Source organism: Crinia signifera, chromosome 6 (assembly GCF_055691185.1).
Source record: "Crinia signifera chromosome 6, ASM5569118v1, whole genome shotgun sequence".
In the NCBI taxonomy this organism is placed as follows: domain Eukaryota; kingdom Metazoa; phylum Chordata; class Amphibia; order Anura; family Myobatrachidae; genus Crinia; species Crinia signifera.
The window spans coordinates 206,439,585-206,463,637 of NC_139222.1; the positions used below are offsets into that span (position 1 = coordinate 206,439,585).

General features: G+C 36.8%; 33 non-coding genes across 33 annotated transcripts; all 33 read left to right on the forward strand.

The window, feature by feature from the left end:
* The first annotated feature begins 177 nt into the window (after nucleotides 1–177).
* Nucleotides 178–259, forward strand: TRNAL-AAG (transfer RNA leucine (anticodon AAG)). The gene has a single exon. It is a non-coding gene; the product is annotated as a tRNA-Leu (tRNA).
* A 622-nt stretch (nucleotides 260–881) lies between these two features.
* TRNAL-AAG (transfer RNA leucine (anticodon AAG)) lies at nucleotides 882–963 on the forward strand. Its single transcript has one exon. It is a non-coding gene; the product is annotated as a tRNA-Leu (tRNA).
* A 417-nt stretch (nucleotides 964–1,380) lies between these two features.
* TRNAL-UAG (transfer RNA leucine (anticodon UAG)) lies at nucleotides 1,381–1,462 on the forward strand. The gene has a single exon. It is a non-coding gene; the product is annotated as a tRNA-Leu (tRNA).
* A 748-nt stretch (nucleotides 1,463–2,210) lies between these two features.
* On the forward strand, nucleotides 2,211–2,292 carry TRNAL-AAG (transfer RNA leucine (anticodon AAG)). Its single transcript has one exon. It is a non-coding gene; the product is annotated as a tRNA-Leu (tRNA).
* Nucleotides 2,293–2,914: 622 nt separating this feature from the next.
* TRNAL-AAG (transfer RNA leucine (anticodon AAG)) lies at nucleotides 2,915–2,996 on the forward strand. Its single transcript has one exon. It is a non-coding gene; the product is annotated as a tRNA-Leu (tRNA).
* Nucleotides 2,997–3,413: 417 nt separating this feature from the next.
* Nucleotides 3,414–3,495, forward strand: TRNAL-UAG (transfer RNA leucine (anticodon UAG)). The gene has a single exon. It is a non-coding gene; the product is annotated as a tRNA-Leu (tRNA).
* A 735-nt stretch (nucleotides 3,496–4,230) lies between these two features.
* Nucleotides 4,231–4,312, forward strand: TRNAL-AAG (transfer RNA leucine (anticodon AAG)). Its single transcript has one exon. It is a non-coding gene; the product is annotated as a tRNA-Leu (tRNA).
* Nucleotides 4,313–4,934: 622 nt separating this feature from the next.
* TRNAL-AAG (transfer RNA leucine (anticodon AAG)) lies at nucleotides 4,935–5,016 on the forward strand. Its single transcript has one exon. It is a non-coding gene; the product is annotated as a tRNA-Leu (tRNA).
* A 417-nt stretch (nucleotides 5,017–5,433) lies between these two features.
* On the forward strand, nucleotides 5,434–5,515 carry TRNAL-UAG (transfer RNA leucine (anticodon UAG)). Its single transcript has one exon. It is a non-coding gene; the product is annotated as a tRNA-Leu (tRNA).
* Nucleotides 5,516–6,250: 735 nt separating this feature from the next.
* TRNAL-AAG (transfer RNA leucine (anticodon AAG)) lies at nucleotides 6,251–6,332 on the forward strand. The gene has a single exon. It is a non-coding gene; the product is annotated as a tRNA-Leu (tRNA).
* Nucleotides 6,333–6,954: 622 nt separating this feature from the next.
* Nucleotides 6,955–7,036, forward strand: TRNAL-AAG (transfer RNA leucine (anticodon AAG)). The gene has a single exon. It is a non-coding gene; the product is annotated as a tRNA-Leu (tRNA).
* A 417-nt stretch (nucleotides 7,037–7,453) lies between these two features.
* On the forward strand, nucleotides 7,454–7,535 carry TRNAL-UAG (transfer RNA leucine (anticodon UAG)). The gene has a single exon. It is a non-coding gene; the product is annotated as a tRNA-Leu (tRNA).
* A 1,236-nt stretch (nucleotides 7,536–8,771) lies between these two features.
* Nucleotides 8,772–8,853, forward strand: TRNAL-UAG (transfer RNA leucine (anticodon UAG)). The gene has a single exon. It is a non-coding gene; the product is annotated as a tRNA-Leu (tRNA).
* A 749-nt stretch (nucleotides 8,854–9,602) lies between these two features.
* TRNAL-AAG (transfer RNA leucine (anticodon AAG)) lies at nucleotides 9,603–9,684 on the forward strand. Its single transcript has one exon. It is a non-coding gene; the product is annotated as a tRNA-Leu (tRNA).
* Nucleotides 9,685–10,101: 417 nt separating this feature from the next.
* On the forward strand, nucleotides 10,102–10,183 carry TRNAL-UAG (transfer RNA leucine (anticodon UAG)). Its single transcript has one exon. It is a non-coding gene; the product is annotated as a tRNA-Leu (tRNA).
* A 1,111-nt stretch (nucleotides 10,184–11,294) lies between these two features.
* TRNAL-UAG (transfer RNA leucine (anticodon UAG)) lies at nucleotides 11,295–11,376 on the forward strand. The gene has a single exon. It is a non-coding gene; the product is annotated as a tRNA-Leu (tRNA).
* A 748-nt stretch (nucleotides 11,377–12,124) lies between these two features.
* On the forward strand, nucleotides 12,125–12,206 carry TRNAL-AAG (transfer RNA leucine (anticodon AAG)). The gene has a single exon. It is a non-coding gene; the product is annotated as a tRNA-Leu (tRNA).
* A 1,489-nt stretch (nucleotides 12,207–13,695) lies between these two features.
* TRNAL-AAG (transfer RNA leucine (anticodon AAG)) lies at nucleotides 13,696–13,777 on the forward strand. Its single transcript has one exon. It is a non-coding gene; the product is annotated as a tRNA-Leu (tRNA).
* A 417-nt stretch (nucleotides 13,778–14,194) lies between these two features.
* TRNAL-UAG (transfer RNA leucine (anticodon UAG)) lies at nucleotides 14,195–14,276 on the forward strand. The gene has a single exon. It is a non-coding gene; the product is annotated as a tRNA-Leu (tRNA).
* Nucleotides 14,277–15,024: 748 nt separating this feature from the next.
* On the forward strand, nucleotides 15,025–15,106 carry TRNAL-AAG (transfer RNA leucine (anticodon AAG)). Its single transcript has one exon. It is a non-coding gene; the product is annotated as a tRNA-Leu (tRNA).
* A 622-nt stretch (nucleotides 15,107–15,728) lies between these two features.
* On the forward strand, nucleotides 15,729–15,810 carry TRNAL-AAG (transfer RNA leucine (anticodon AAG)). Its single transcript has one exon. It is a non-coding gene; the product is annotated as a tRNA-Leu (tRNA).
* Nucleotides 15,811–16,227: 417 nt separating this feature from the next.
* Nucleotides 16,228–16,309, forward strand: TRNAL-UAG (transfer RNA leucine (anticodon UAG)). Its single transcript has one exon. It is a non-coding gene; the product is annotated as a tRNA-Leu (tRNA).
* A 736-nt stretch (nucleotides 16,310–17,045) lies between these two features.
* TRNAL-AAG (transfer RNA leucine (anticodon AAG)) lies at nucleotides 17,046–17,127 on the forward strand. The gene has a single exon. It is a non-coding gene; the product is annotated as a tRNA-Leu (tRNA).
* Nucleotides 17,128–17,544: 417 nt separating this feature from the next.
* On the forward strand, nucleotides 17,545–17,626 carry TRNAL-UAG (transfer RNA leucine (anticodon UAG)). Its single transcript has one exon. It is a non-coding gene; the product is annotated as a tRNA-Leu (tRNA).
* Nucleotides 17,627–18,374: 748 nt separating this feature from the next.
* Nucleotides 18,375–18,456, forward strand: TRNAL-AAG (transfer RNA leucine (anticodon AAG)). The gene has a single exon. It is a non-coding gene; the product is annotated as a tRNA-Leu (tRNA).
* Nucleotides 18,457–19,078: 622 nt separating this feature from the next.
* On the forward strand, nucleotides 19,079–19,160 carry TRNAL-AAG (transfer RNA leucine (anticodon AAG)). Its single transcript has one exon. It is a non-coding gene; the product is annotated as a tRNA-Leu (tRNA).
* A 417-nt stretch (nucleotides 19,161–19,577) lies between these two features.
* On the forward strand, nucleotides 19,578–19,659 carry TRNAL-UAG (transfer RNA leucine (anticodon UAG)). The gene has a single exon. It is a non-coding gene; the product is annotated as a tRNA-Leu (tRNA).
* A 736-nt stretch (nucleotides 19,660–20,395) lies between these two features.
* TRNAL-AAG (transfer RNA leucine (anticodon AAG)) lies at nucleotides 20,396–20,477 on the forward strand. The gene has a single exon. It is a non-coding gene; the product is annotated as a tRNA-Leu (tRNA).
* A 417-nt stretch (nucleotides 20,478–20,894) lies between these two features.
* TRNAL-UAG (transfer RNA leucine (anticodon UAG)) lies at nucleotides 20,895–20,976 on the forward strand. Its single transcript has one exon. It is a non-coding gene; the product is annotated as a tRNA-Leu (tRNA).
* Nucleotides 20,977–21,724: 748 nt separating this feature from the next.
* On the forward strand, nucleotides 21,725–21,806 carry TRNAL-AAG (transfer RNA leucine (anticodon AAG)). The gene has a single exon. It is a non-coding gene; the product is annotated as a tRNA-Leu (tRNA).
* Nucleotides 21,807–22,428: 622 nt separating this feature from the next.
* On the forward strand, nucleotides 22,429–22,510 carry TRNAL-AAG (transfer RNA leucine (anticodon AAG)). The gene has a single exon. It is a non-coding gene; the product is annotated as a tRNA-Leu (tRNA).
* A 417-nt stretch (nucleotides 22,511–22,927) lies between these two features.
* Nucleotides 22,928–23,009, forward strand: TRNAL-UAG (transfer RNA leucine (anticodon UAG)). Its single transcript has one exon. It is a non-coding gene; the product is annotated as a tRNA-Leu (tRNA).
* A 737-nt stretch (nucleotides 23,010–23,746) lies between these two features.
* Nucleotides 23,747–23,828, forward strand: TRNAL-AAG (transfer RNA leucine (anticodon AAG)). Its single transcript has one exon. It is a non-coding gene; the product is annotated as a tRNA-Leu (tRNA).
* The last annotated feature ends 225 nt before the right edge of the window (nucleotides 23,829–24,053 follow it).

Genomic DNA, 24,053 nt, shown 5'->3' on the forward strand with positions numbered 1-24,053 from the left:
CCCTAATATTGCAATGACCACCAGAAACCCAAGCCCCAGTATCACGTACCTAACCCTAACCATATGTGAATGCTCTAATAAATCTCAATATGTTTTGTTACTTCATATAAAGTGAACAAAACACATTTAAATAATCATTTGATAGATTTTTGAGCCACATGAACACTGCACCCATGAGGTAGCATGGCCGAGCGGTCTAAGGCGCTGGATTAAGGCTCCAGTCTCTTCGGAGGCGTGGGTTCAAATCCCACTGCTGCCACATTTATTATTGATATATATATTGTTAGAGGTTGATGTTTTCATTGTTCTATCCACAAGAATGCAATTCAATTAAAAAGTAAGTGTTCATCATCACATTGTTATAACAGCTAATTTCTTTCTTTGCTAACTTCCCAAAGCTGCCATATAAATTTTCCAAAGAAAATGTCAGTGATTGGTTTCAAAGTGGTAAACTCGACTAAAATGCAAATTAATTAAAAATTAACCATTTCTCATCTAGATTGCATGGCAACCAATATTCTTTTTAAAAAAAATCTTTTCTCACTTATGTTAAGAGCATCTAAAATGCTTAACATAAAACATATTTAAGGAAGGAAAAGAATTAAGGATAGGCTGCAGGTATGTTCAGTGTTAGAGTTAGGAGCTCGATGTTGAAAGTTAGAAGGCTTGCCTAGCAAGTGTCAGTATTGTGAGCATTGAGATGTCCCTAATATTGCAATGACCACCAGAAACCCAAGCCCCAGTATCACGTACCTAACCCTAACCATATGTGAATGCTCTAATAAATCTCAATATGTTTTGTTACTTCATATAAAGTGAACAAAACACATTTAAATAATCATTTGATAGATTTTTGAGCCACATGAACACTGCACCCATGAGGTAGCATGGCCGAGCGGTCTAAGGCGCTGGATTAAGGCTCCAGTCTCTTCGGAGGCGTGGGTTCAAATCCCACTGCTGCCACATTTATTATTGATATATATATTGTTAGAGGTTGATGTTTTCATTGTTCTATCCACAAGAATGCAATTCAATTAAAAAGTAAGTGTTCATCATCACATTGTTATAACAGCTAATTTCTTTCTTTGCTAACTTCCCAAAGCTGCCATATAAATTTTCCAAAGAAAATGTCAGTGATTGGTTTCAAAGTGGTAAACTCGACTAAAATGCAAATTAATTAAAAATTAACCATTTCTCATCTAGATTGCATGGCAACCAATATTCTTTTTAAAAAAAATCTTTTCTCACTTATGTTAAGAGCATCTAAAATGCTTAACATAAAACTAATTTTTACGTATTTCTTTAATACAACAACAACATTTTCTGTAATTCTAGTTCTAGATTCCAGACTGTGAGAAACTATGAGTTACCTTTAAGTGTGGTAGCATGGCCGAGCGGTCTAAGGCGCTGGATTTAGGCTCCAGTCTCTTCAGAGGCGTGGGTTCAAATCCCACTGCTGCCATAATTATCTTCCAAAAACAAAATCAGTTATTTTCTCTTAAAGTTCAAATTCTATCTGGTGTATGATAGTTGCTGGGACAATTCAACAACAGAGTTCAAAAACGTTTATCATATTTACTAGATACTTTTCAAAAATATTTCTAAAGACTGTAGAGACATAAAAATTAACTTGAAGTGATTACAATTGGATGCATTGGGCATCCTGGCATTCGGGAAGCTGCAAGTCAGGAAACTGATAGCAGAATCCCAAACACTTGTAAAACGACTGATTTTGGAACTCTGTCCTATATGTAGGGGATGTTATGGTGGGGTAATGGTTAGGCACTAAGGTGGTGGGGTAATGGTTAGGCACTAAGAAGGGAGGTTAAGAGTTTGGAACTATAGTAGTATGTTTAAGGTTATGATGCAGATAGGAAGGGTCATGGTAAGATACTAAGAGGTTTTGGGGTTAGGCATGGAAGAAAAAGAATTAAGGATAGGCTGCAGGTATGTTCAGTGTTAAAGTTAGGGGCTCGATGTTGAAAGTTAGAAGGCTTACCTAGCAAGTGTCTGAATTGTGAGCATTGAGATGTCCCTAATATTGCAATGACCACCAGAAACACAAGCCCCAGTATCACGTACCTAACCCTAACCATATGTGAATGCTCTAATAAATCTCAATATGTTTTGTTACTTCATATAAAGTGAACAAAACACATTTAAATAATCATTTGATAGATTTTTGAGCCACATGAACATTGCACCCATGAGGTAGCATGGCCGAGCGGTCTAAGGCGCTGGATTAAGGCTCCAGTCTCTTCGGAGGCGTGGGTTCAAATCCCACTGCTGCCACATTTATTATTGATATATATATTGTTAGAGGTTGATGTTTTCATTGTTCTATCCACAAGAATGCAATTCAATTAAAAAGTAAGTGTTCATCATCACATTGTTATAACAGCTAATTTCTTTCTTTGCTAACTTCCCAAAGCTGCCATATAAATTTTCCAAAGAAAATGTCAGTGATTGGTTTCAAAGTGGTAAACTCGACTAAAATGCAAATTAATTAAAAATTAACCATTTCTCATCTAGATTGCATGGCAACCAATATTCTTTTTAAAAAAAATCTTTTCTCACTTATGTTAAGAGCATCTAAAATGCTTAACATAAAACATATTTAAGGAAGGAAAAGAATTAAGGATAGGCTGCAGGTATGTTCAGTGTTAGAGTTAGGAGCTCGATGTTGAAAGTTAGAAGGCTTGCCTAGCAAGTGTCAGTATTGTGAGCATTGAGATGTCCCTAATATTGCAATGACCACCAGAAACCCAAGCCCCAGTATCACGTACCTAACCCTAACCATATGTGAATGCTCTAATAAATCTCAATATGTTTTGTTACTTCATATAAAGTGAACAAAACACATTTAAATAATCATTTGATAGATTTTTGAGCCACATGAACACTGCACCCATGAGGTAGCATGGCCGAGCGGTCTAAGGCGCTGGATTAAGGCTCCAGTCTCTTCGGAGGCGTGGGTTCAAATCCCACTGCTGCCACATTTATTATTGATATATATATTGTTAGAGGTTGATGTTTTCATTGTTCTATCCACAAGAATGCAATTCAATTAAAAAGTAAGTGTTCATCATCACATTGTTATAACAGCTAATTTCTTTCTTTGCTAACTTCCCAAAGCTGCCATATAAATTTTCCAAAGAAAATGTCAGTGATTGGTTTCAAAGTGGTAAACTCGACTTAAATGCAAATTAATTAAAAATTAACCATTTCTCATCTAGATTGCATGGCAACCAATATTCTTTTTAAAAAAAATCTTTTCTCACTTATGTTAAGAGCATCTAAAATGCTTAACATAAAACATATTTTTACGTATTTCTTTAATACAACAACAACATTTTCTGTAATTCTAGTTCTAGATTCCAGACTGTGAGAAACTATGAGTTACCTTTAAGTGTGGTAGCATGGCCGAGCGGTCTAAGGCGCTGGATTTAGGCTCCAGTCTCTTTGGAGGCGTGGGTTCAAATCCCGCTGCTGCCATAATTATCTTCCAAAAACAAAATCAGTTATTTTCTATTAAAGTTCAAATTCTATCTGGTGTATGATAGTTGCTGGGACAATTCAAAAACGTTTATCATATTTACTAGATACTTTTCAAAAATATTTCTAAAGACTGTAGAGACATAAAAATTAACTTGAAGTGATTACAATTGGATGCATTGGGCATCCTGGCATTCGGGAAGCTGCAAGTCAGGAAACTGATAGCAGAATCCCAAACACTTGTAAAACGACTGATTTTGGAACTCTGTCCTATATGTAGGGGATGTTATAGTGGGGTAATGGTTAGGCACTAAGGTGGTGGGGTAATGGTTAGGCACTAAGAAGGGAGGTTAAGAGTTTGGAACTATAGTAGTATGTTTAAGGTTATGATGCAGATAGGAAGGGTCATGGTAAGATACTAAGAGGTTTTGGGGTTAGGCATGGAAGAAAAAGAATTAAGGATAGGCTGCAGGTATGTTCAGTGTTAAAGTTAGGGGCTCGATGTTGAAAGTTAGAAGGCTTACCTAGCAAGTGTCTGAATTGTGAGCATTGAGATGTCCCTAATATTGCAATGACCACCAGAAACACAAGCCCCAGTATCACGTACCTAACCCTAACCATATGTGAATGCTCTAATAAATCTCAATATGTTTTGTTACTTCATATAAAGTGAACAAAACACATTTAAATAATCATTTGATAGATTTTTGAGCCACATGAACATTGCACCCATGAGGTAGCATGGCCGAGCGGTCTAAGGCGCTGGATTAAGGCTCCAGTCTCTTCGGAGGCGTGGGTTCAAATCCCACTGCTGCCACATTTATTATTGATATATATATTGTTAGAGGTTGATGTTTTCATTGTTCTATCCACAAGAATGCAATTCAATTAAAAAGTAAGTGTTCATCATCACATTGTTATAACAGCTAATTTCTTTCTTTGCTAACTTCCCAAAGCTGCCATATAAATTTTCCAAAGAAAATGTCAGTGATTGGTTTCAAAGTGGTAAACTCGACTAAAATGCAAATTAATTAAAAATTAACCATTTCTCATCTAGATTGCATGGCAACCAATATTCTTTTTAAAAAAAATCTTTTCTCACTTATGTTAAGAGCATCTAAAATGCTTAACATAAAACATATTTAAGGAAGGAAAAGAATTAAGGATAGGCTGCAGGTATGTTCAGTGTTAGAGTTAGGAGCTCGATGTTGAAAGTTAGAAGGCTTGCCTAGCAAGTGTCAGTATTGTGAGCATTGAGATGTCCCTAATATTGCAATGACCACCAGAAACCCAAGCCCCAGTATCACGTACCTAACCCTAACCATATGTGAATGCTCTAATAAATCTCAATATGTTTTGTTACTTCATATAAAGTGAACAAAACACATTTAAATAATCATTTGATAGATTTTTGAGCCACATGAACACTGCACCCATGAGGTAGCATGGCCGAGCGGTCTAAGGCGCTGGATTAAGGCTCCAGTCTCTTCGGAGGCGTGGGTTCAAATCCCACTGCTGCCACATTTATTATTGATATATATATTGTTAGAGGTTGATGTTTTCATTGTTCTATCCACAAGAATGCAATTCAATTAAAAAGTAAGTGTTCATCATCACATTGTTATAACAGCTAATTTCTTTCTTTGCTAACTTCCCAAAGCTGCCATATAAATTTTCCAAAGAAAATGTCAGTGATTGGTTTCAAAGTGGTAAACTCGACTAAAATGCAAATTAATTAAAAATTAACCATTTCTCATCTAGATTGCATGGCAACCAATATTCTTTTTAAAAAAAATCTTTTCTCACTTATGTTAAGAGCATCTAAAATGCTTAACATAAAACATATTTTTACGTATTTCTTTAATACAACAACAACATTTTCTGTAATTCTAGTTCTAGATTCCAGACTGTGAGAAACTATGAGTTACCTTTAAGTGTGGTAGCATGGCCGAGTGGTCTAAGGCGCTGGATTTAGGCTCCAGTCTCTTCGGAGGCGTGGGTTCAAATCCCACTGCTGCCATAATTATCTTCCAAAAACAAAATCAGTTATTTTCTCTTAAAGTTCAAATTCTATCTGGTGTATGATAGTTGCTGGGACAATTCAAAAACGTTTATCATATTTACTAGATACTTTTCAAAAATATTTCTAAAGACTGTAGAGACATAAAAATTAACTTGAAGTGATTACAATTGGATGCATTGGGCATCCTGGCATTCGGGAAGCTGCAAGTCAGGAAACTGATAGCAGAATCCCAAACACTTGTAAAACGACTGATTTTGAAACTCTGTCCTATATGTAGGGGATGTTATAGTGGGGTAATGGTTAGGCACTAAGGTGGTGGGGTAATGGTTAGGCACTAAGAAGGGAGGTTAAGAGTTTGGAACTATAGTAGTATGTTTAAGGTTATGATGCAGATAGGAAGGGTCATGGTAAGATACTAAGAGGTTTTGGGGTTAGGCATGGAAGAAAAAGAATTAAGGATAGGCTGCAGGTATGTTCAGTGTTAAAGTTAGGGGCTCGATGTTGAAAGTTAGAAGGCTTACCTAGCAAGTGTCTGAATTGTGAGCATTGAGATGTCCCTAATATTGCAATGACCACCAGAAACACAAGCCCCAGTATCACGTACCTAACCCTAACCATATGTGAATGCTCTAATAAATCTCAATATGTTTTGTTACTTCATATAAAGTGAACAAAACACATTTAAATAATCATTTGATAGATTTTTGAGCCACATGAACATTGCACCCATGAGGTAGCATGGCCGAGCGGTCTAAGGCGCTGGATTAAGGATCCAGTCTCTTCGGAGGCGTGGGTTCAAATCCCACTGCTGCCACATTTATTATTGATATATATATTGTTAGAGGTTGATGTTTTCATTGTTCTATCCACAAGAATGCAATTCAATTAAAAAGTAAGTGTTCATCATCACATTGTTATAACAGCTAATTTCTTTCTTTGCTAACTTCCCAAAGCTGCCATATAAATTTTCCAAAGAAAATGTCAGTGATTGGTTTCAAAGTGGTAAACTCGACTAAAATGCAAATTAATTAAAAATTAACCATTTCTCATCTAGATTGCATGGCAACCAATATTCTTTTTAAAAAAAATCTTTTCTCACTTATGTTAAGAGCATCTAAAATGCTTAACATAAAACATATTTAAGGAAGGAAAAGAATTAAGGATAGGCTGCAGGTATGTTCAGTGTTAGAGTTAGGAGCTCGATGTTGAAAGTTAGAAGGCTTGCCTAGCAAGTGTCAGTATTGTGAGCATTGAGATGTCCCTAATATTGCAATGACCACCAGAAACCCAAGCCCCAGTATCACGTACCTAACCCTAACCATATGTGAATGCTCTAATAAATCTCAATATGTTTTGTTACTTCATATAAAGTGAACAAAACACATTTAAATAATCATTTGATAGATTTTTGAGCCACATGAACACTGCACCCATGAGGTAGCATGGCCGAGCGGTCTAAGGCGCTGGATTAAGGCTCCAGTCTCTTCGGAGGCGTGGGTTCAAATCCCACTGCTGCCACATTTATTATTGATATATATATTGTTAGAGGTTGATGTTTTCATTGTTCTATCCACAAGAATGCAATTCAATTAAAAAGTAAGTGTTCATCATCACATTGTTATAACAGCTAATTTCTTTCTTTGCTAACTTCCCAAAGCTGCCATATAAATTTTCCAAAGAAAATGTCAGTGATTGGTTTCAAAGTGGTAAACTCGACTAAAATGCAAATTAATTAAAAATTAACCATTTCTCATCTAGATTGCATGGCAACCAATATTCTTTTTAAAAAAAATCTTTTCTCACTTATGTTAAGAGCATCTAAAATGCTTAACATAAAACATATTTTTACGTATTTCTTTAATACAACAACAACATTTTCTGTAATTCTAGTTCTAGATTCCAGACTGTGAGAAACTATGAGTTACCTTTAAGTGTGGTAGCATGGCCGAGCGGTCTAAGGCGCTGGATTTAGGCTCCAGTCTCTTCGGAGGCGTGGGTTCAAATCCCACTGCTGCCATAATTATCTTCCAAAAACAAAATCAGTTATTTTCTCTTAAAGTTCAAATTCTATCTGGTGTATGATAGTTGCTGGGACAATTCAACAACAGAGTTCAAAAACGTTTATCATATTTACTAGATACTTTTCAAAAATATTTCTAAAGACTGTAGAGACATAAAAATTAACTTGAAGTGATTACAATTGGATGCATTGGGCATCCTGGCATTCGGGAAGCTGCAAGTCAGGAAACTGATAGCAGAATCCCAAACACTTGTAAAACGACTGATTTTGGAACTCTGTCCTATGTGTAGGGGATGTTATGGTTCAATGGCAGGGGGTGGGGTAATGGTTAGGCACTAAGAAGGGAGGTTAAGAGTTTGAAACTATAGGAGTATGTTTAAGGTTATGATGCAGATAGGAAGGGTCATGGTAAGATACTAAGAGGTTTTGGGGTTAGGCATTGGAAGGAAAAGAATTAAGGATAGGCTGCAGGTATGTTCAGTGTTAGAGTTAGGAGCTCGATGTTGAAAGTTAGAAGGCTTGCCTAGCAAGTGTCAGTATTGTGAGCATTGAGATGTCCCTAATATTGCAATGACCACCAGAAACCCAAGCCCCAGTATCACGTACCTAACCCTAACCATATGTGAATGCTCTAATAAATCTCAATATGTTTTGTTACTTCATATAAAGTGAACAAAACACATTTAAATAATCATTTGATAGATTTTTGAGCCACATGAACACTGCACCCATGAGGTAGCATGGCCGAGCGGTCTAAGGCGCTGGATTAAGGCTCCAGTCTCTTCGGAGGCGTGGGTTCAAATCCCACTGCTGCAACATTTATTATTGATATATATATTGTTAGAGGTTGATGTTTTCATTGTTCTATCCACAAGAATGCAATTCAATTAAAAAGTAGGTGTTCATCATCACATTGTTATAACAGCTAATTTCTTTCTTTGCTAACTTCCCAAAGCTGCCATATAAATTTTCCAAAGAAAATGTCAGTGATTGGTTTCAAAGTGGTAAACTCGACTAAAATGCAAATTAATTAAAAATTAACCATTTCTCATCTAGATTGCATGGCAACCAATATTCTTTTTAAAAAAAATCTTTTCTCACTTATGTTAAGAGCATCTAAAATGCTTAACATAAAACATATTTTTACGTATTTCTTTAATACAACAACAACATTTTCTGTAATTCTAGTTCTAGATTCCAGACTGTGAGAAACTATGAGTTACCTTTAAGTGTGGTAGCATGGCCGAGCGGTCTAAGGCGCTGGATTTAGGCTCCAGTCTCTTCGGAGGCGTGGGTTCAAATCCCGCTGCTGCCATAATTATCATCCAAAAACAAAATCAGTTATTTTCTCTTAAAGTTCAAATTCTATCTGGTGTATGATAGTTGCTGGGACAATTCAACAACAGAGTTCAAAAACGTTTATCATATTTACTAGATACTTTTCAAAAATATTTCTAAAGACTGTAGAGACATAAAAATTAACTTGAAGTGATTACAATTGGATGCATTGGGCATCCTGGCATTCGGGAAGCTGCAAGTCAGGAAACTGATAGCAGAATCCCAAACACTTGTAAAACGACTGATTTTGGAACTCTGTCCTATATGTAGGGGATGTTATGGTGGGGTAATGGTTAGGCACTAAGGTGGTGGGGTAATGGTTAGGCACTAAGAAGGGAGGTTAAGAGTTTGGAACTATAGTAGTATGTTTAAGGTTATGATGCAGATAGGAAGGGTCATGGTAAGATACTAAGAGGTTTTGGGGTTAGGCATTGGAAGGAAAAGAATTAAGGATAGGCTGCAGGTATGTTCAGTGTTAGAGTTAGGAGCTCGATGTTGAAAGTTAGAAGGCTTGCCTAGCAAGTGTCAGTATTGTGAGCATTGAGATGTCCCTAATATTGCAATGACCACCAGAAACCCAAGCCCCAGTATCACGTACCTAACCCTAACCATATGTGAATGCTCTAATAAATCTCAATATGTTTTGTTACTTCATATAAAGTGAACAAAACACATTTAAATAATCATTTGATAGATTTTTGAGCCACATGAACACTGCACCCATGAGGTAGCATGGCCGAGCGGTCTAAGGCGCTGGATTAAGGCTCCAGTCTCTTCGGAGGCGTGGGTTCAAATCCCACTGCTGCCACATTTATTATTGATATATATTTTGTTAGAGGTTGATGTTTTCATTGTTCTATCCACAAGAATGCAATTCAATTAAAAAGTAAGTGTTCATCATCACATTGTTATAACAGCTAATTTCTTTCTTTGCTAACTTCCCAAAGCTGCCATATAAATTTTCCAAAGAAAATGTCAGTGATTGGTTTCAAAGTGGTAAACTCGACTAAAATGCAAATTAATTAAAAATTAACCATTTCTCATCTAGATTGCATGGCAACCAATATTCTTTTTAAAAAAAATCTTTTCTCACTTATGTTAAGAGCATCTAAAATGCTTAACATAAAACATATTTTTACGTATTTCTTTAATACAACAACAACATTTTCTGTAATTCTAGTTCTAGATTCCAGACTGTGAGAAACTATGAGTTACCTTTAAGTGTGGTAGCATGGCCGAGCGGTCTAAGGCGCTGGATTTAGGCTCCAGTCTCTTCGGAGGCGTGGGTTCAAATCCCACTGCTGCCATAATTATCTTCCAAAAACAAAATCAGTTATTTTCTCTTAAAGTTCAAATTCTATCTGGTGTATGATAGTTGCTGGGACAATTCAACAACAGAGTTCAAAAACGTTTATCATATTTACTAGATACTTTTCAAAAATATTTCTAAAGACTGTAGAGACATAAAAATTAACTTGAAGTGATTACAATTGGATGCATTGGGCATCCTGGCATTCGGGAAGCTGCAAGTCAGGAAACTGATAGCAGAATCCCAAACACTTGTAAAACGACTGATTTTGGAACTCTGTCCTATGTGTAGGGGATGTTATGGTTCAATGGCAGGGGGTGGGGTAATGGTTAGGCACTAAGAAGGGAGGTTAAGAGTTTGAAACTATAGGAGTATGTTTAAGGTTATGATGCAGATAGGAAGGGTCATGGTAAGATACTAAGAGGTTTTGGGGTTAGGCATTGGAAGGAAAAGAATTAAGGATAGGCTGCAGGTATGGGTACTTATGTAGTATCTGGGCTGCCGATTTCTAAATCGGGTACATCGCATCGCATCGCATGCGACCATCGGATGCGATGCGATGCGATGACCCGATTTTTCCATAGGAATCAATGTTAAAATGGACTGAGTCCATTTTAACATGGAATTCAATGGGAAAAAGGGGTCCTTTTCATACCCCTACTATCCAAGTGGGCATGGAGTTGGATATAAACCTGTGGCGAGCGTAGCGAGCCACCGAGCCCGAAGCGTGGCGAGCGTAGCGAGCCCCGCGAGGGGACACAGAATACCGTCCCCTCGCGGGGCTCGCTTCGCTCGCCACGCTTCGTTCGCCACGCTTCGGGCTCGGTGGCTCGCTGCGCTCGCCACAGGTTTATATCCAACTCCATGCCCACTTGGATAGTAGGGGTATGAAAAGGACCCCTTTTTCCCATTGAATTCCATGTTAAAATGGACTCAGTCCATTTTAACATTGATTCCTATGGAAAAATCGGGTCATCGCATCCGATGGTCGCATGCGATGCGATGCGATGCGATGCGATATCGCATCGCATCGCATCTGATTGTATGCCTTAACTTAAGGCATACAATCAAAAAATCGGCAGCCCAGATACTACATAAGTACCCAGTGTGGTAGCATGGCCGAGCGGTCTAAGGCGCTGGATTTAGGCTCCAGTCTCTTCGGAGGCGTGGGTTCAAATCCCACTGCTGCCATAATTATCTTCCAAAAACAAAATCAGTTATTTTCTCTTAAAGTTCAAATTCTATCTGGTGTATGATAGTTGCTGGGACAATTCAACAACAGAGTTCAAAAACGTTTATCATAATTACTAGATACTTTTCAAAAATATTTCTAAAGACTGTAGAGACATAAAAATTAACTTGAAGTGATTACAATTGGATGCATTGGGCATCCTGGCATTTGGGAAGCTGCAAGTCAGGAAACTGATAGCAGAATCCCAAACACTTGTAAAACGACTGATTTTGGAACTCTGTCCTATATGTAGGGGATGTTATGGTGGGGTAATGGTTAGGCACTAAGGTGGTGGGGTAATGGTTAGGCACTAAGAAGGGAGGTTAAGAGTTTGGAACTATAGTAGTATGTTTAAGGTTATGATGCAGATAGGAAGGGTCATGGTAAGATACTAAGAGGTTTTGGGGTTAGGCATGGAAGAAAAAGAATTAAGGATAGGCTGCAGGTATGTTCAGTGTTAAAGTTAGGGGCTCGATGTTGAAAGTTAGAAGGCTTACCTAGCAAGTGTCTGAATTGTGAGCATTGAGATGTCCCTAATATTGCAATGACCACCAGAAACACAAGCCCCAGTATCACGTACCTAACCCTAACCATATGTGAATGCTCTAATAAATCTCAATATGTTTTGTTACTTCATATAAAGTGAACAAAACACATTTAAATAATCATTTGATAGATTTTTGAGCCACATGAACATTGCACCCATGAGGTAGCATGGCCGAGCGGTCTAAGGCGCTGGATTAAGGCTCCAGTCTCTTCGGAGGCGTGGGTTCAAATCCCACTGCTGCCACATTTATTATTGATATATATATTGTTAGAGGTTGATGTTTTCATTGTTCTATCCACAAGAATGCAATTCAATTAAAAAGTAAGTGTTCATCATCACATTGTTATAACAGCTAATTTCTTTCTTTGCTAACTTCCCAAAGCTGCCATATAAATTTTCCAAAGAAAATGTCAGTGATTGGTTTCAAAGTGGTAAACTCGACTAAAATGCAAATTAATTAAAAATTAACCATTTCTCATCTAGATTGCATGGCAACCAATATTCTTTTTAAAAAAAATCTTTTCTCACTTATGTTAAGAGCATCTAAAATGCTTAACATAAAACATATTTAAGGAAGGAAAAGAATTAAGGATAGGCTGCAGGTATGTTCAGTGTTAGAGTTAGGAGCTCGATGTTGAAAGTTAGAAGGTTCGAAGGTTAGAAAGTTAGAAGTTCCAAAGAAAATGTCAGTGATTGGTTTCAAAGTGGTAAACTCGACTAAAATGCAAATTAATTAAAAATTAACCATTTCTCATCTAGATTGCATGGCAACCAATATTCTTTTTAAAAAAAATCTTTTCTCACTTATGTTAAGAGCATCTAAAATGCTTAACATAAAACATATTTTTACGTATTTCTTTAATACAACAACAACATTTTCTGTAATTCTAGTTCTAGATTCCAGACTGTGAGAAACTATGAGTTACCTTTAAGTGTGGTAGCTGGATTTAGGCTCCAGTCTCTTCGGAGGCGTGGGTTCAAATCCCACTGCTGCCATAATTATCTTCCAAAAACAAAATCAGTTATTTTCTCTTAAAGTTCAAATTCTATCTGGTGTATGATAGTTGCTGGGACAATTCAACAACAGAGTTCAAAAACGTTTATCATATTTACTAGATACTTTTCAAAAATATTTCTAAAGACTGTAGAGACATAAAAATTAACTTGAAGTGATTACAATTGGATGCATTGGGCATCCTGGCATTCGGGAAGCTGCAAGTCAGGAAACTGATAGCAGAATCCCAAACACTTGTAAATGACTGATTTTGGAACTCTGTCCTATGTGTAGGGGATGTTATGGTTCAATGGCAGGGGGTGGGGTAATGGTTAGGCACTAAGAAGGGAGGTTAAGAGTTTGAAACTATAGGAGTATGTTTAAGGTTATGATGCAGATAGGAAGGGTCATGGTAAGATACTAAGAGGTTTTGGGGTTAGGCATTGGAAGGAAAAGAATTAAGGATAGGCTGCAGGTATGTTCAGTGTTAGAGTTAGGAGCTCGATGTTGAAAGTTAGAAGGCTTGCCTAGCAAGTGTCAGTATTGTGAGCATTGAGATGTCCCTAATATTGCAATGACCACCAGAAACCCAAGCCCCAGTATCACGTACCTAACCCTAACCATATGTGAATGCTCTAATAAATCTCAATATGTTTTGTTACTTCATATAAAGTGAACAAAACACATTTAAATAATCATTTGATAGATTTTTGAGCCACATGAACACTGCACCCATGAGGTAGCATGGCCGAGCGGTCTAAGGCGCTGGATTAAGGCTCCAGTCTCTTCGGAGGCGTGGGTTCAAATCCCACTGCTGCCACATTTATTATTGATATATATATTGTTAGAGGTTGATGTTTTCATTGTTCTATCCACAAGAATGCAATTCAATTAAAAAGTAAGTGTTCATCATCACATTGTTATAACAGCTAATTTCTTTCTTTGCTAACTTCCCAAAGCTGCCATATAAATTTTCCAAAGAAAATGTCAGTGATTGGTTTCAAAGTGGTAAACTCGACTAAAATGCAAATTAATTAAAAATTAACCATTTCTCATCTAGATTGCATGGCAACCAATATTCTTTTTAAAAAAAATCTTTTCTCACTTATGTTAAGAGCATCTAAAATGCTTAACATAAAACATATTTTTACGTATTTCTTTAATACAACAACAACATTTTCTGTAATTCTAGTTCTAGATTCCAGACTGTGAGAAACTATGAGTTACCTTTAAGTGTGGTAGCATGGCCAAACGGTCTAAGGCGCTGGATTTAGGCTCCAGTCTCTTCGGAGGCGTGGGTTCAAATCCCACTGCTGCCATAATTATCTTCCAAAAACAAAATCAGTTATTTTCTCTTAAAGTTCAAATTCTATCTGGTGTATGATAGTTGCTGGGACAATTCAACAACAGAGTTCAAAAACGTTTATCATATTTACTAGATACTTTTCAAAAATATTTCTAAAGACTGTAGAGACATAAAAATTAACTTGAAGTGATTACAATTGGATGCATTGGGCATCCTGGCATTCGGGAAGCTGCAAGTCAGGAAACTGATAGCAGAATCCCAAACACTTGTAAAACGACTGATTTTGGAACTCTGTCCTATATGTAGGGGATGTTATGGTGGGGTAATGGTTAGGCACTAAGGTGGTGGGGTAATGGTTAGGCACTAAGAAGGGAGGTTAAGAGTTTGGAACTATAGTAGTATGTTTAAGGTTATGATGCAGATAGGAAGGGTCATGGTAAGATACTAAGAGGTTTTGGGGTTAGGCATGGAAGAAAAAGAATTAAGGATAGGCTGCAGGTATGTTCAGTGTTAAAGTTAGGGGCTCGATGTTGAAAGTTAGAAGGCTTACCTAGCAAGTGTCTGAATTGTGAGCATTGAGATGTCCCTAATATTGCAATGACCACCAGAAACACAAGCCCCAGTATCACGTACCTAACCCTAACCATATGTGAATGCTCTAATAAATCTCAATATGTTTTGTTACTTCATATAAAGTGAACAAAACACATTTAAATAATCATTTGATAGATTTTTGAGCCACATGAACATTGCACCCATGAGGTAGCATGGCCGAGCGGTCTAAGGCGCTGGATTAAGGCTCCAGTCTCTTCGGAGGCGTGGGTTCAAATCCCACTGCTGCCACATTTATTATTGATATATATATTGTTAGAGGTTGATGTTTTCATTGTTCTATCCACAAGAATGCAATTCAATTAAAAAGTAAGTGTTCATCATCACATTGTTATAACAGCTAATTTCTTTCTTTGCTAACTTCCCAAAGCTGCCATATAAATTTTCCAAAGAAAATGTCAGTGATTGGTTTCAAAGTGGTAAACTCGACTAAAATGCAAATTAATTAAAAATTAACCATTTCTCATCTAGATTGCATGGCAACCAATATTCTTTTTAAAAAAAATCTTTTCTCACTTATGTTAAGAGCATCTAAAATGCTTAACATAAAACATATTTAAGGAAGGAAAAGAATTAAGGATAGGCTGCAGGTATGTTCAGTGTTAGAGTTAGGAGCTCGATGTTGAAAGTTAGAAGGCTTGCCTAGCAAGTGTCAGTATTGTGAGCATTGAGATGTCCCTAATATTGCAATGACCACCAGAAACCCAAGCCCCAGTATCACGTACCTAACCCTAACCATATGTGAATGCTCTAATAAATCTCAATATGTTTTGTTACTTCATATAAAGTGAACAAAACACATTTAAATAATCATTTGATAGATTTTTGAGCCACATGAACACTGCACCCATGAGGTAGCATGGCCGAGCGGTCTAAGGCGCTGGATTAAGGCTCCAGTCTCTTCGGAGGCGTGGGTTCAAATCCCACTGCTGCCACATTTATTATTGATATATATATTGTTAGAGGTTTATGTTTTCATTGTTCTATCCACAAGAATGCAATTCAATTAAAAAGTAAGTGTTCATCATCACATTGTTATAACAGCTAATTTCTTTCTTTGCTAACTTCCCAAAGCTGCCATATAAATTTTCCAAAGAAAATGTCAGTGATTGGTTTCAAAGTGGTAAACTCGACTAAAATGCAAATTAATTAAAAATTAACCATTTCTCATCTAGATTGCATGGCAACCAATATTCTTTTTAAAAAAAATCTTTTCTCACTTATGTTAAGAGCATCTAAAATGCTTAACATAAAACATATTTTTACGTATTTCTTTAATACAACAACAACATTTTCTGTAATTCTAGTTCTAGATTCCAGACTGTGAGAAACTATGAGTTACCTTTAAGTGTGGTAGCATGGCCGAGCGGTCTAAGGCGCTGGATTTAGGCTCCAGTCTTTTCGGAGGCGTGGGTTCAAATCCCACTGCTGCCATAATTATCTTCCAAAAACAAAATCAGTTATTTTCTCTTAAAGTTCAAATTCTATCTGGTGTATGATAGTTGCTGGGACAATTCAACAACAGAGTTCAAAAACGTTTATCATATTTACTAGATACTTTTCAAAAATATTTCTAAAGACTGTAGAGACATAAAAATTAACTTGAAGTGATTACAATTGGATGCATTGGGCATCCTGGCATTCGGGAAGCTGCAAGTCAGGAAACTGATAGCAGAATCCCAAACACTTGTAAATGACTGATTTTGGAACTCTGTCCTATGTGTAGGGGATGTTATGGTTCAATGGCAGGGGGTGGGGTAATGGTTAGGCACTAAGAAGGGAGGTTAAGAGTTTGAAACTATAGGAGTATGTTTAAGGTTATGATGCAGATAGGAAGGGTCATGGTAAGATACTAAGAGGTTTTGGGGTTAGGCATTGGAAGGAAAAGAATTAAGGATAGGCTGCAGGTATGTTCAGTGTTAGAGTTAGGAGCTCGATGTTGAAAGTTAGAAGGCTTGCCTAGCAAGTGTCAGTATTGTGAGCATTGAGATGTCCCTAATATTGCAATGACCACCAGAAACCCAAGCCCCAGTATCACGTACCTAACCCTAACCATATGTGAATGCTCTAATAAATCTCAATATGTTTTGTTACTTCATATAAAGTGAACAAAACACATTTAAATAATCATTTGATAGATTTTTGAGCCACATGAACACTGCACCCATGAGGTAGCATGGCCGAGCGGTCTAAGGCGCTGGATTAAGGCTCCAGTCTCTTCGGAGGCGTGGGTTCAAATCCCACTGCTGCCACATTTATTATTGATATATATATTGTTAGAGGTTGATGTTTTCATTGTTCTATCCACAAGAATGCAATTCAATTAAAAAGTAAGTGTTCATCATCACATTGTTATAACAGCTAATTTCTTTCTTTGCTAACTTCCCAAAGCTGCCATATAAATTTTCCAAAGAAAATGTCAGTGATTGGTTTCAAAGTGGTAAACTCGACTAAAATGCAAATTAATTAAAAATTAACCATTTCTCATCTAGATTGCATGGCAACCAATATTCTTTTTAAAAAAAATCTTTTCTCACTTATGTTAAGAGCATCTAAAATGCTTAACATAAAACATATTTTTACGTATTTCTTTAATACAACAACAACATTTTCTGTAATTCTAGTTCTAGATTCCAGACTGTGAGAAACTATGAGTTACCTTTAAGTGTGGTAGCATGGCCAAACGGTCTAAGGCGCTGGATTTAGGCTCCAGTCTCTTCGGAGGCGTGGGTTCAAATCCCACTGCTGCCATAATTATCTTCCAAAAACAAAATCAGTTATTTTCTCTTAAAGTTCAAATTCTATCTGGTGTATGATAGTTGCTGGGACAATTCAACAACAGAGTTCAAAAACGTTTATCATATTTACTAGATACTTTTCAAAAATATTTCTAAAGACTGTAGAGACATAAAAATTAACTTGAAGTGATTACAATTGGATGCATTGGGCATCCTGGCATTCGGGAAGCTGCAAGTCAGGAAACTGATAGCAGAATCCCAAACACTTGTAAAACGACTGATTTTGAAACTCTGTCCTATATGTAGGGGATGTTATGGTGGGGTAATGGTTAGGCACTAAGGTGGTGGGGTAATGGTTAGGCACTAAGAAGGGAGGTTAAGAGTTTGGAACTATAGTAGTATGTTTAAGGTTATGATGCAGATAGGAAGGGTCATGGTAAGATACTAAGAGGTTTTGGGGTTAGGCATGGAAGAAAAAGAATTAAGGATAGGCTGCAGGTATGTTCAGTGTTAAAGTTAGGGGCTCGATGTTGAAAGTTAGAAGGCTTACCTAGCAAGTGTCTGAATTGTGAGCATTGAGATGTCCCTAATATTGCAATGACCACCAGAAACACAAGCCCCAGTATCACGTACCTAACCCTAACCATATGTGAATGCTCTAATAAATCTCAATATGTTTTGTTACTTCATATAAAGTGAACAAAACACATTTAAATAATCATTTGATAGATTTTTGAGCCACATGAACATTGCACCCATGAGGTAGCATGGCCGAGCGGTCTAAGGCGCTGGATTAAGGCTCCAGTCTCTTCGGAGGCGTGGGTTCAAATCCCACTGCTGCCACATTTATTATTGATATATATATTGTTAGAGGTTGATGTTTTCATTGTTCTATCCACAAGAATGCAATTCAATTAAAAAGTAAGTGTTCATCATCACATTGTTATAACAGCTAATTTCTTTCTTTGCTAACTTCCCAAAGCTGCCATATAAATTTTCCAAAGAAAATGTCAGTGATTGGTTTCAAAGTGGTAAACTCGACTAAAATGCAAATTAATTAAAAATTAACCATTTCTCATCTAGATTGCATGGCAACCAATATTCTTTTTAAAAAAAATCTTTTCTCACTTATGTTAAGAGCATCTAAAATGCTTAACATAAAACATATTTAAGGAAGGAAAAGAATTAAGGATAGGCTGCAGGTATGTTCAGTGTTAGAGTTAGGAGCTCGATGTTAAAAGTTAGAAGGCTTGCCTAGCAAGTGTCAGTATTGTGAGCATTGAGATGTCCCTAATATTGCAATGACCACCAGAAACCCAAGCCCCAGTATCACGTACCTAACCCTAACCATATGTGAATGCTCTAATAAATCTCAATATGTTTTGTTACTTCATATAAAGTGAACAAAACACATTTAAATAATCATTTGATAGATTTTTGAGCCACATGAACACTGCACCCATGAGGTAGCATGGCCGAGCGGTCTAAGGCGCTGGATTAAGGCTCCAGTCTCTTCGGAGGCGTGGGTTCAAATCCCACTGCTGCCACATTTATTATTGATATATATATTGTTAGAGGTTTATGTTTTCATTGTTCTATCCACAAGAATGCAATTCAATTAAAAAGTAAGTGTTCATCATCACATTGTTATAACAGCTAATTTCTTTCTTTGCTAACTTCCCAAAGCTGCCATATAAATTTTCCAAAGAAAATGTCAGTGATTGGTTTCAAAGTGGTAAACTCGACTAAAATGCAAATTAATTAAAAATTAACCATTTCTCATCTAGATTGCATGGCAACCAATATTCTTTTTAAAAAAAATCTTTTCTCACTTATGTTAAGAGCATCTAAAATGCTTAACATAAAACATATTTTTACGTATTTCTTTAATACAACAACAACATTTTCTGTAATTCTAGTTCTAGATTCCAGACTGTGAGAAACTATGAGTTACCTTTAAGTGTGGTAGCATGGCCGAGCGGTCTAAGGCGCTGGATTTAGGCTCCAGTCTTTTCGGAGGCGTGGGTTCAAATCCCACTGCTGCCATAATTATCTTCCAAAAACAAAATCAGTTATTTTCTCTTAAAGTTCAAATTCTATCTGGTGTATGATAGTTGCTGGGACAATTCAACAACAGAGTTCAAAAACGTTTATCATATTTACTAGATACTTTTCAAAAATATTTCTAAAGACTGTAGAGACATACAAATTAACTTGAAGTGATAACAATTGGATGCATTGGGCATCCTGGCATTCGGGAAGCTGCAAGTCAGGAAACTGATAGCAGAATCCCAAACACTTGTAAATGACTGATTTTGGAACTCTGTCCTATGTGTAGGGGATGTTATGGTTCAATGGCAGGGGGTGGGGTAATGGTTAGGCACTAAGAAGGGAGGTTAAGAGTTTGAAACTATAGGAGTATGTTTAAGGTTATGATGCAGATAGGAAGGGTCATGGTAAGATACTAAGAGGTTTTGGGGTTAGGCATTGGAAGGAAAAGAATTAAGGATAGGCTGCAGGTATGTTCAGTGTTAGAGTTAGGAGCTCGATGTTGAAAGTTAGAAGGCTTGCCTAGCAAGTGTCAGTATTGTGAGCATTGAGATGTCCCTAATATTGCAATGACCACCAGAAACCCAAGCCCCAGTATCACGTACCTAACCCTAACCATATGTGAATGCTCTAATAAATCTCAATATGTTTTGTTACTTCATATAAAGTGAACAAAACACATTTAAATAATCATTTGATAGATTTTTGAGCCACATGAACACTGCACCCATGAGGTAGCATGGCCGAGCGGTCTAAGGCGCTGGATTAAGGCTCCAGTCTCTTCGGAGGCGTGGGTTCAAATCCCACTGCTGCCACATTTATTATTGATATATATATTGTTAGAGGTTGATGTTTTCATTGTTCTATCCACAAGAATGCAATTCAATTAAAAAGTAAGTGTTCATCATCACATTGTTATAACAGCTAATTTCTTTCTTTGCTAACTTCCCAAAGCTGCCATATAAATTTTCCAAAGAAAATGTCAGTGATTGGTTTCAAAGTGGTAAACTCGACTAAAATGCAAATTAATTAAAAATTAACCATTTCTCATCTAGATTGCATGGCAACCAATATTCTTTTTAAAAAAAATCTTTTCTCACTTATGTTAAGAGCATCTAAAATGCTTAACATAAAACATATTTTTACGTATTTCTTTAATACAACAACAACATTTTCTGTAATTCTAGTTCTAGATTCCAGACTGTGAGAAACTATGAGTTACCTTTAAGTGTGGTAGCATGGCCAAACGGTCTAAGGCGCTGGATTTAGGCTCCAGTCTCTTCGGAGGCGTGGGTTCAAATCCCACTGCTGCCATAATTATCTTCCAAAAACAAAATCAGTTATTTTCTCTTAAAGTTCAAATTCTATCTGGTGTATGATAGTTGCTGGGACAATTCAACAACAGAGTTCAAAAACGTTTATCATATTTACTAGATACTTTTCAAAAATATTTCTAAAGACTGTAGAGACATAAAAATTAACTTGAAGTGATTACAATTGGATGCATTGGGCATCCTGGCATTCGGGAAGCTGCAAGTCAGGAAACTGATAGCAGAATCCCAAACACTTGTAAAACGACTGATTTTGGAACTCTGTCCTATATGTAGGGGATGTTATGGTGGGGTAATGGTTAGGCACTAAGGTGGTGGGGTAATGGTTAGGCACTAAGAAGGGAGGTTAAGAGTTTGGAACTATAGTAGTATGTTTAAGGTTATGATGCAGATAGGAAGGGTCATGGTAAGATACTAAGAGGTTTTGGGGTTAGGCATGGAAGAAAAAGAATTAAGGATAGGCTGCAGGTATGTTCAGTGTTAAAGTTAGGGGCTCGATGTTGAAAGTTAGAAGGCTTACCTAGCAAGTGTCTGAATTGTGAGCATTGAGATGTCCCTAATATTGCAATGACCACCAGAAACACAAGCCCCAGTATCACGTACCTAACCCTAACCATATGTGAATGCTCTAATAAATCTCAATATGTTTTGTTACTTCATATAAAGTGAACAAAACACATTTAAATAATCATTTGATAGATTTTTGAGCCACATGAACATTGCACCCATGAGGTAGCATGGCCGAGCGGTCTAAGGCGCTGGATTAAGGCTCCAGTCTCTTCGGAGGCGTGGGTTCAAATCCCACTGCTGCCACATTTATTATTGATATATATATTGTTAGAGGTTGATGTTTTCATTGTTCTATCCACAAGAATGCAATTCAATTAAAAAGTAAGTGTTCATCATCACATTGTTATAACAGCTAATTTCTTTCTTTGCTAACTTCCCAAAGCTGCCATATAAATTTTCCAAAGAAAATGTCAGTGATTGGTTTCAAAGTGGTAAACTCGACTAAAATGCAAATTAATTAAAAATTAACCATTTCTCATCTAGATTGCATGGCAACCAATATTCTTTTTAAAAAAAATCTTTTCTCACTTATGTTAAGAGCATCTAAAATGCTTAACATAAAACATATTTAAGGAAGGAAAAGAATTAAGGATAGGCTGCAGGTATGTTCAGTGTTAGAGTTAGGAGCTCGATGTTGAAAGTTAGAAGGCTTGCCTAGCAAGTGTCAGTATTGTGAGCATTGAGATGTCCCTAATATTGCAATGACCACCAGAAACCCAAGCCCCAGTATCACGTACCTAACTCTAACCATATGTGAATGCTCTAATAAATCTCAATATGTTTTGTTACTTCATATAAAGTGAACAAAACACATTTAAATAATCATTTGATAGATTTTTGAGCCACATGAACACTGCACCCATGAGGTAGCATGGCCGAGCGGTCTAAGGCGCTGGATTAAGGCTCCAGTCTCTTCGGAGGCGTGGGTTCAAATCCCACTGCTGCCACATTTATTATTGATATATATATTGTTAGAGGTTTATGTTTTCATTGTTCTATCCACAAGAATGCAATTCAATTAAAAAGTAAGTGTTCATCATCACATTGTTATAACAGCTAATTTCTTTCTTTGCTAACTTCCCAAAGCTGCCATATAAATTTTCCAAAGAAAATGTCAGTGATTGGTTTCAAAGTGGTAAACTCGACTAAAATGCAAATTAATTAAAAATTAACCATTTCTCATCTAGATTGCATGGCAACCAATATTCTTTTTAAAAAAAATCTTTTCTCACTTATGTTAAGAGCATCTAAAATGCTTAACATAAAACATATTTTTACGTATTTCTTTAATACAACAACAACATTTTCTGTAATTCTAGTTCTAGATTCCAGACTGTGAGAAACTATGAGTTACCTTTAAGTGTGGTAGCATGGCCGAGCGGTCTAAGGCGCTGGATTTAGGCTCCAGTCTTTTCGGAGGCGTGGGTTCAAATCCCACTGCTGCCATAATTATCTTCCAAAAACAAAATCAGTTATTTTCTCTTAAAGTTCAAATTCTATCTGGTGTATGATAGTTGCTGGGACAATTCAACAACAGAGTTCAAAAACGTTTATCATATTTACTAGATACTTTTCAAAAATATTTCTAAAGACTGTAGAGACATAAAAATTAACTTGAAGTGATTACAATTGGATGCATTGGGCATCCTGGCATTCGGGAAGCTGCAAGTCAGGAAACTGATAGCAGAATCCCAAACACTTGTAAAATGACTGATTTTGGAACTCTGTCCTATGTGTAGGGGATGTTATGGTTCAATGGCAGGGGGTGGGGTAATGGTTAGGCACTAAGAAGGGAGGTTAAGAGTTTGAAACTATAGGAGTATGTTTAAGGTTATGATGCAGATAGGAAGGGTCATGGTAAGATACTAAGAGGTTTTGGGGTTAGGCATTGGAAGGAAAAGAATTAAGGATAGGCTGCAGGTATGTTCAGTGTTAGAGTTAGGAGCTCGATGTTGAAAGTTAGAAGGCTTGCCTAGCAAGTGTCAGTATTGTGAGCATTGAGATGTCCCTAATATTGCAATGACCACCAGAAACCCAAGCCCCAGTATCACGTACCTAACCCTAACCATATGTGAATGCTCTAATAAATCTCAATATGTTTTGTTACTTCATATAAAGTGAACAAAACACATTTAAATAATCATTTGATAGATTTTTGAGCCACATGAACACTGCACCCATGAGGTAGCATGGCCGAGCGGTCTAAGGCGCTGGATTAAGGCTCCAGTCTCTTCGGAGGCGTGGGTTCAAATCCCACTGCTGCCACATTTATTATTGATATATATATTGTTAGAGGTTGATGTTTTCATTGTTCTATCCACAAGAATGCAATTCAATTAAAAAGTAAGTGTTCATCATCACATTGTTATAACAGCTAATTTCTTTCTTTGCTAACTTCCCAAAGCTGCCATATAAATTTTCCAGAGAAAATGTCAGTGATTGGTTTCAAAGTGGTAAACTCGACTAAAATGCAAATTAATTAAAAATTAA